Below are 10,057 nucleotides of genomic sequence, written 5' to 3'. Positions count from 1 at the left end.
TAAGAAAAATGACTCGCTTAATGAGCGACGTTTCGCATAACGAGTGACGATGAGAAGAGAAGTCCCGGATTGCGCGCCTTCTATATCATTTTTTAAACTTGTGTATGTGTATTTTTGAATATGTTTCACTATACGAGTAAAAATCCGCAAAACGGATTCGTTAAGCGAGGTTCCACTGTCCAATATAACGATGATAAATAAAACAAATTAACTTTACAAAACTTTCTTCTAATTTATTTTTACTTATATGATTAAGAAAATTATTAAAATATAGAGGATTTTGTTGACTTTATACAATTATTTATTGAATAATTACGGTTGTTATACTACTAATTTCCATGGAGTCAATATTTCGGTAAGATGAATGGTTTTTCATTCAAAACAGTTTGAAATTTTCAAAACCCAGTCATCTGGTATGACAGCTTTTAAGACGAGCCGCCACTGGTTTCAATAGGTGTGGTAATACCACGCAAGAGTGCTACCAGATGATGTTAAGCTTGTGGTGCTATCTTTTGGGGGATACAGTAATTCTATTGGTTTTTGTTCTGGTAGGTAGCTTCAAAGCTGTTACGATGCAACCGATCAGCGGCTCCCTCTGCAAACCTCGAGGAATCCCCGTTTTCCTCTATTTTGGATGTTCGGTGCGCGATTCTATCGAACCCGAACGGGTTCTGTCGGCGCTGCTTGGAAAGCCGGAGGATAGAGAAAAGGCAGTAGTCCGCTATCGACAATTTGACGCTGCGCGCCATCCGCGGTGTGCACCGACGCAGCCAGCCGAAGACCTTTCCTCCTTCGAGTCTCGAGACTCGTCGCACTTGTTTATTTATTTTTATTTTCCCCGATTTTTTGCCTTTTTCACCCAAAGAGAGGAGTAAACCAAAAATAGAGTGGAGTCGCGCGACCAAAATTAAAAAGGAAGGAAGAGGAAACAAAGAATCATCATCAACAACAACAACATCATCATCCTGATTCCGTTTCGGATCAGCCACCGTCCGTAGTTGCAATCGTTTTACTAGAAGTGGAAGGCATCATCATCATCACATCACACACGAACACCACACGCTCGACGATACAATTTTGGTATGCGGGTCGTCGCGCGTTCTAACGTTTCGGGCCTCAGTTCCAGTGATGATGAAACAGCTATAACAGAAGAAGTTCCTTCGATATTTCACGAAACGAATCATCAAAGAAATTCTTGAATGGAAGCTGAAATACCAATAGAGAAAGACGAATAGCATTAAAAAAAAATACCGACGTTCCTTACGCTGTGACACAACAAAACAAACAAACAAACAAGTAAAAAAAAAAAGAAGTATATAACAAATAGGATTTAACAAAGTGATTTTCTCGGGAAGACGAGGAAATAACAAAATAAAAAAAAAGATATATATTTTTTTTATGTGGATTATCGAATATTTGAAATAGGTGAGAGACCAATGTGATTTTTTTACCTATAATAAGATTTTAGTTTGCCTCTCTTTCTCGCACGTTTCTCTTCTGTACTCTCCGTTTCATTTGCACATCATCATCTGTACGCTAAAAATACTCACTCCTGTGTGTTTCAGTGTGTGCGTTTTTCTCTTTCTTCTTTTCTACCTTTTTATTTTTACTTTCTTTACCTGCTACCGCATCTGCACGCACCGTCTTCATCCTCCTCTCTTCCTAAACGGCAAGATTGGACGGATGCTGCACGCAGTTCTGGTACATTTTCATGGATGTGCTGCAGTGTGTGCTAAATTAACCCATTTTGTTTTTGTTGATTTGTTTTTGTTTTGGTGGGCGGGTGGTTTCTGTGTGCCCTTTTATGGGTCCCACGGTTGCGTGTGGGTTTCACACATACATACTCACACGCACACATTCAAACATGTGTATATATACACGCTCAGCCACTCTCACACACACACACGCACGCACTACACACACCAGCGAATTTTCAGACGTCGAGGTTGTTCTCTGTATGTTCTGTAATTCAAATCTCGGCACGCGATCCTCGTATTTGATGGAGGTATATAATTTGTACCTGTGCCCCCTTTTCCAATTTCCATTACAAAGGAGAGAAGAGAAATCGAAATCGAGACGAAGATAATGTGTGAAACTCCATTTGCAACACCGAAACCATCATAATCTTCTTATTTACCCACTGCACAATGTACATAATTATTATTATACAATGAAATTTCACCTTAATTTAACTTTCCACTAGACTTAAGAGTTTCGTAGTTATATTAAATTTTAACAACAATGATTTAAACATATTTATTTGATAAAATATCGAATAATTAATTTAAATTGACTAAATCTTTGAATTATTGGATTATTCTCAATGTATTTTTTTCATTAATTGTACATTAGAATAGATTTAATGTGTTTTCAAGAGAATTTCATCATAATTTAAGTTTTCAGTATTAAAAGTTACATCAAATATCATAATTTAAACATTTTGGAAGATTATTGTTAAAAAATTTGAAGTATATTTTTTTTATGTCGTATAATTTTATTCAGAATCTGTAAACATTGAGTAAATTTAACATCGCGTGATATTATATGGATAATCTTTCCCGGTGGATGGTTACCATTATGATGATTTGATTACTTCAGTAGTATATTGATGCTCTGTGATTCCACAAATTTCCTTTGACTGTGAATCTGCTGCTATCCTTAACATTGTCCATCGACTTGACAGAATGTCCATAAGCTAAATCTCGTTCATTTCACTGTCCATCTATGATGAACGATGGCTGCAAGCACCGATAGGGCTCACAAAGGGTCTGGCTTGACCAGGATTCGAACTGCCGCCTACGATATCGTGGGTAGGGCTTAATCGTCCTCGAAGTTTATATGAAAATAATAATATAATTCCTTATTTTGTAAGTACTTCGTTTGATTTATTGAAGTACATGATAAATACGGAATAATTAGTTTTAATTGGCTCGATCTTTGTAGGAAAACTTATTCCTTTCCTAATAAAGGAGAAACACTCATTAATCACCGTAGACTTAACTGGATTTAAATTGAATTTACAAGAGTATCTCGAACAAGTAGCCTATTTAAACTACATGCAGCAAATGGCTAATTCCTGTTACATCCAATAATAGTTGCATATACAATACTTGCTTAACTTTGATGAAACTTGAGAGTAAACAAATACTGATTCAATTTGATTGTAACCATCAAAAGCATTTGATTCTAAACAAAATGATGAATACATACAAGCTTTTCCATTTATACTTCACATATGTAACATTAATGATAGTTATAGGTAAGAAGTATACTTATTCTTGGATATAAACAGAATAGTATTAATTACACTATTATCGATAAAGTAAATATATTTACATTTGAAAAAAAGTAATATGTTTTTACAAAAACAGCAAACCTTGTATAGTGCGGATATTCAGTTTCGCCTGACTATTAGAAACCGGACTAATCTATTTATAAAGAAAAAATAATTTTCTATACTAATTTGTATAGAATTTAGTACGTTTTGAAACTTTCTAATTGAATTATCCGGACTGATCGAAGCCGAGTTATTGCTATGCAACGATTTATAGGAGATACAAAACGAAAAGGAAAGCAGACCGGGAACGTATTGATTTATTTTTCGCTCTAATAAATTCCGCATCGTCTTCTCACGACGGATTTATCTTCTTGCGAAGGAAACTGGATAAACTCGAGAATTGTATTTTATACGGAATACAATTGTTTGCTCGGTTTAGGGGTTTTCGAAAGTACATAATAAAGTCAATATTTTATCAAAATAAATGCCGTTTCAGCTTTGTACAATCTCATGAACATTCTGCGCATTTACCTCAAAATGTGTGTAATTTACTAAAGTTTACCCAATAGTGCACTTAATTTTAATATCCTCAGGGAATATTAATTTCCAACTTCAGGTTTATTTAATATACAATTAGTTTACATAGTTTATATATCAATATTTTGAATTTTCTGATATTTCATGTACATTATATTTTAGAAACACTAAATTCATAGCTTAAGTAGAATGTAAATAAAGTAAAAGATGCAAAATATGTAAGATTTTATATAGTTTTTCATAAGATCGTTATAAATGAATTTAATTTAATAGCAAGAATATATATAAATTGGGAAAAAAAATTGATTATAAAATAAGAAAGTTTTAATTGCTAAAAACTATGCATTTTTAGTTTTCATATCAACATTTATGTACGTTTTACTAAATCCTTTGACGTCCAAGTTTATCTATGATCAGTTTATATGTAAATTTTGTGATGCGAATTGAGAAAAGTGCAGTTATTTCACAAGATTCTAAACTATAAAATCCTAATAAATAAATTAATATCATGAAATTAAGAGCAAAAGTGAGAGAAAACAAAGTAAATCTTCATATACATACATATACATTTGTATAGAAGTTTTACATAAAAAAGTTGAAAATAAGCTTAACTGATTGATTTATAATTGAATTATTGATAGGTGGAAGTCTTCTTAGAGGATTTATGAATCAATGATGTAAACGTTCTGGTAATTTGTATTCAAAAATATACGATCATAATTTATAGATAGTGAAAGGTTAAATTATCCTAATTAAATTAATATATTTTATCCAAAGTAAATATCACATAAATATTATCTAACTGAAAACATTCACTTGATAAATATATTTATTACATACTTATTAGATGAAAGCAATATTACGTAAAAGCAAAGAAGAAACGTTACTTTTCGCCTGCACGTTTATTTATTTTTTCTGCTTAAGTTTTGTCAATGAACATACACATTCCTCTTGGCTTTCCTCTAAATTGAAAACGCCGAGGTCGCAGAAATATGAATTTAAAAGGCGAAGGCCAACACACAGTTATATCAGTAAAGCGCCAACAGAGTAAAAAAACTTAATGGGTTTCGTAATCAACCGCAGAAAAACGATCAACCCTAATCTTTCCATAAACACTCACAAAAATTACTATTAAATGAACTTTAACTACCATTAAGCAAATTGTAATAATTTTTGTAATTTGCTTCGAACGTTTTAAATTTAATTATTCGCATTAATATTTACAAAAATAATAAACCTCGCATAGTGCGGCTAGTCCGGATTAATTATAATCTGGTTCGAAAATTTCAAAACAATAAAGTTTAATTGAACAAACATAAAAGTAAATTCTAAAAAAAAATAGTACAAAAAAATATTTTTTAAACATTTTTATTGGTCAGAAGTATTGAACTAATTGAACAATTATTGAAAAATACGATTAATTTCATTGTAAAATTTTTGTATTGTGTCATTGATAAATGTTTTATATTTAATTACTCGCAATAAACATCAGAATCAATAGATTTTCATTCCATTGTGAATAATAAATAACAAACGGATGAAACCGCAAATTGCAACCGCATTCCATAGTCTCGTCATTATGTTTTACGTTTAATTATTTTAATTAATTTATGTATATTATTCAAAAATTTAATTGCGTTTCCATTGATATTGTTTGTACTTGGCCCATGTTGCATAACCGTATTCATTTCATTGTGCGAAATAGGAAGGAGAATCACAGAAAGAGACTTAAAATATTGTTAAAACAATGCATATTCACAATTTGTTCTTACGTTTGTTAAATAAATAAATGGTATTATTTTAGAACTATTCTCACCTTCATTCCATATAGTATATAGCAGCGTTTCTCAACTTATGGATTGGGTTGCGTTCATTTTTAATAGGTAGTGAAATGATAGCTGTCACCATCTGGCAAAGTGAGGAACTGGTGAAAAACTGTTAGCAGTACAAACAAATATGTTGGGTTGCTCGGCAAAAAGGCTAAGAAAACATTGTTAGAATTATAGAGAATGATCCAAAATTGGATGGCGTTAAATTTTTAATGGGTCGCGAAATGACAGCTGTCACCGTGTGTCAAAGTAACTATTGGCTGTAGAACTACAAACAAATATGCTGGGTTGCTTGACAAAAAGACTAAAAAACGTTGCTAGAATTATAGAGAATGACCCAAAATTGGTTGGCGTTAAATTTTTAATGGGTAGCGAAATGACAGCTGTCACCGTGTGTCAAAAACCGTTGGCAATATAACTACAAATAATTATGTTGGGTTGCTTGGCAAAAAGGCTAACAAATGTTGCTAGAATTATAGAGAATGACTCAAAATTGGATGGCGTTAAATTTTTAATGGGTCGCGAAATGACAGCTGTCACCGTGTGTCAAAGTAACTATTGGCTGTAGAACTACAAAAAAATATGCTGGGTTGCTTGGCAAAAAGACTAAAAAACGTTGCTAGAATTATAGAGAATGACCCAAAATTTGATGACGTTACATTTTTAATGGGTCGCGAAATGACAGCTGTCCCTGTGTGTCAAAAACTGTTGGTTGTATAACTACAAACAAATATGTTTGGTAGCTTAGAAAAAAGGCTAACAAATGTTGCTAGAATTATAGAGAATGACCCAAAATTGGGTGGCGTTAAATTTTTAATGGGTAGCGAAATGACAGCTGTCACCTTGTGTCAAAACTAGGAACAGGTTCAAATTTTATATTATAACAAAAATGGGTCAAAATACAACTATAAACAAATATATTGATGATTGTTATACGAATGTTCAGAATTACTTTTTTTTTTACAATATTTTTAGCTTTCATGTTGAACGTCTGTTTATGGTTAAAAAGTGTTCACACTTTGCGAATGAATGTTTGGAACGTGATGAGTCACGAAAGGTTATTGAAACTTAATATATACTATTTTGTGCAAAGTGTAATTTCACATTTGGTTTCATTATGCACGAGAAAGTCGTAACGTTTGGTAATGATGAATTTATTGCTGCGAAATTTTAAACACGGACTGCAAATTGTAAACCATTATTCAAGTAACGGTTTCTATCAATTTGGGAATAATTTATTATAGACAACATATTTTTTTGTTTTGCCTTGAAGCGAAATATCTCGATTATAATCGGTTGTATCAATTTATATTTAGTTTATGCAAATTGTAAATATCAAAGCAGTTGGGAATTTGAATTATATAATTAAAGAAGAAAAAAAATAATTGAAAAAAGTCGTTGATTTTGTTCAGAGTAAAAATATTTCTGTAATTTTTATACGTTCATCTTAGATGTTACAATTCATTTCAGTCTATTGAGGATGATTACTGTAATCATAGCAATTGGTTAATTTTGAAATGTATACTCAAATCGTTGGTATTATGTAGTGTAATTTAACAATCATGAATAGAAAAGCTGTACGATTGTTTTTAATCATTATTAAATCTTCATTTCGATCGAGAGATGACATAACTGGTGTATTCAATATTTGACAGCTCATGAAAGTTAAACAGCGTGTATAGTTGAACGGGTGATAATAGTATATATTTTAAACTAATTCTAGTTTTTTTAGATATATCGAAGCAAATTATTCAAATTAGTTTGTGTTATTAAATACTTATGTATAAAGAATATTTATAAACAAAAATTATTAATTCTTTATTTTGAACAATAGATGGCGTTTTGCATTAATTTGTATTCAGTGTATTCAGTATTTGACAGGTCATGAAAGTTAAACAGCGTCTATAGTTGAAGTAATTCTAGTTACGTATAGAAAATATTGATGATTCTTTACAAAATAATTAGTTTTCAAAGTCAAGCAATGTATATTATTGGATGGGTGATAATAGCATAGTTATTATAGAAATTCCACATAGTTTAATTCTAGATTTTATTTTGGAAAATATCAATCAATTCTAACAATAATATAAATACCAAAATGTGTATTTATTTTAGCTTAAGAAAGCAAATTAATCACTTGCATGTCAGCAATGTCTTTCTCCTTTAAACAAATAAGACTTCTGTTCGAATGTTCACTTGAATATATGAAAAATGTACTTCTTAACCTTGTATTATCGCTCGAACAATCCAAAATAAATTCGACCAAACCGCTGGCAACTCGTTCAAATTCGATACCTATTAATAAATAAACGATGGTGAGAAGAAAAAAAAGAAGTAAATCGACTTCAACAACAAAAAAAACATACAGACGTAACAGAAAGAAACTAACCGTAATATTGTAAATAGATTTCGTATTAATACATGCGTGTTTTTTGTATTGTTATAATTGTCCCATTCATAAATAAATTGTGGATAATCTATTTACGGATTATGTTACAAACGTACGGAATCTATTTTTGGAGGAAGGTGTACCTTTTCGGATACGTAAAAACGTGACATCATTGCTTCTATTTTGTTTTATAATTTTTCATAGTCTTTTGTAAAGTATTTAATAAAATATATTTTATACTTTCTTTTTGTATAGACGAACTAAATTTTAACTATTTTCAAAGCTAACTTAAATTTGAGGTTTGTTTAATATAATAGTAAGATTAGTCTAAGAATTATTGATACTGTTATTGATAATTTGAAGACGAGGATCTCCAAATAGAAGCACTACAGGAAGATATTGTAAGAAACAGTAGTAGATACCAAAATACTCTTGAGTGCCACTCAAATGGTTTAGCTATAAATCTTGTTGATAGTAACTTTAACAACCCAACAAATGAAAAACTTTAAAACTACTGGATATATCTTTCATATTTATATAACATTATTATACCATGCAGTATTCGTAAAGAAACATACATTTGATTGCATAAGGAAGTGTCAAAAAATGACATAAATGTATTTAAGTTGGTACTCATAACCTAATAAGTAATGTCAAATGACAGTTGCATTATTTGATATTGACATTTGACTCTAAAAGCTGATGTCTGATAGAAATAATGTGTATAGTGCAGATATACTATAGCATAGCAGCTGACATTGGCCAATATTTGAAACACTGTTACATATTAAATTTCAATATTTATGTCACACCCACATCGAATCCAAATGCCTTCTACGAATACTATTTGCACATGCTTGAGGCAGGTCGCGAAATTTATTCCTTTCACTAATGATCAGTTTCAATGTATCCGTCAACAGCAGTGCCTTTGGTTATAGATGTATGATCTAGTTTTATAAGGATACAGAGGTTTTATAATGATACTTACATGAAAATTTTTCATTAAGTACTATTTCCTTCCATATTATTACATAACTTACTGCTGAAGCATCAATTTTAGTACTATAATAAAATTGCAAACTACATAGTATACAACTGTCAAATGAAAATTGACATAACCTCAATGCTTAAAAATGACAGTATAACAAAATGGTAACGTTTCTTTTATGACATTTTGTTCTAAATGCAATGTAACCATGTTTGAGTATGGATATTTTTCATGTTTATTATTGATAATGATGGATTGATTTGTTGATAAACCGATTTTTTTTCACTATTTTGTATTCTCTGACATAACAGAAAATCGATTTTGATACATGTTTCTTTTCACTATAACTTATTATTAAAACTTCATATTTAGTTACAGCATAAAATTAGACAGCATAAACTATATTAATATCAAATAAAATTTGACATAACCTCAATAGAATAAAAATAACGTCAAAATAAAAAGTCAAATGTATATTTTTTATTTCTGCCACTGAAATTGTCGATATTATTTTGTATTATTTATCAATTGTGAATAAAATTTATCTAATTTTTTTTCACTACAACTAACTATTAAAGTCTCATATTTAGTTACAATATAAAATTAGACAGTATAAACAATAATAATATCAAATGAAAAATGACATAACTTCAATACAATAAAAATGACGTTTATCTAAAATGGTAACGCTTCTTTTATGACAATTTGTATTAAATTGTTTTTTTTACAGTTTTTGTACATCAACAAATAAAAATGTGTTTACGTATTCAACCAAAAACAAAACAAAAATAATGTATAAACGAGTAAAATAAAATTTAATCGAATACATAAAATAGTTTATTCACATTTACATCGATAAAACTAAAACTATTCTACTGTAAAACTATAAATATTAGTATGTATTCTGCAACGACTTTGTTATTCCTATCAGCGACTTGATGATCGATTTCTCAATAAAAAAACTAAAGCTTCGATTCGATGCAAGAATCGTCTAATTATTTTTTCGAAATTCCGTTTTGTACTTGATTCCAAGCAAT

The 10,057-nt window shown here is 30.4% G+C and overlaps 1 long non-coding RNA gene across 1 annotated transcript in view; it reads left to right on the top strand.

Annotated features, from left to right (window-relative positions):
- Positions 1 to 644: 644 nt before the first annotated feature.
- The window catches only part of LOC108562960, a 42,208-nt gene continuing 32,795 nt past the window's right edge, over positions 645 to 10,057 (top strand). The window contains exon 1 of the long non-coding RNA XR_001891071.1: positions 645 to 1,425. This is a non-coding gene — a long non-coding RNA (uncharacterized LOC108562960). The remainder of the gene's footprint in view (positions 1,426 to 10,057) is intronic.

Source organism: Nicrophorus vespilloides, unplaced genomic scaffold (genome assembly GCF_001412225.1).
Source record: "Nicrophorus vespilloides isolate i.1.1-1 unplaced genomic scaffold, Nicve_v1.0, whole genome shotgun sequence".
Taxonomy (NCBI): Eukaryota; Metazoa; Arthropoda; class Insecta; order Coleoptera; family Silphidae; genus Nicrophorus; species Nicrophorus vespilloides.
This window is presented reverse-complemented; position numbering and strand designations above follow the sequence as displayed.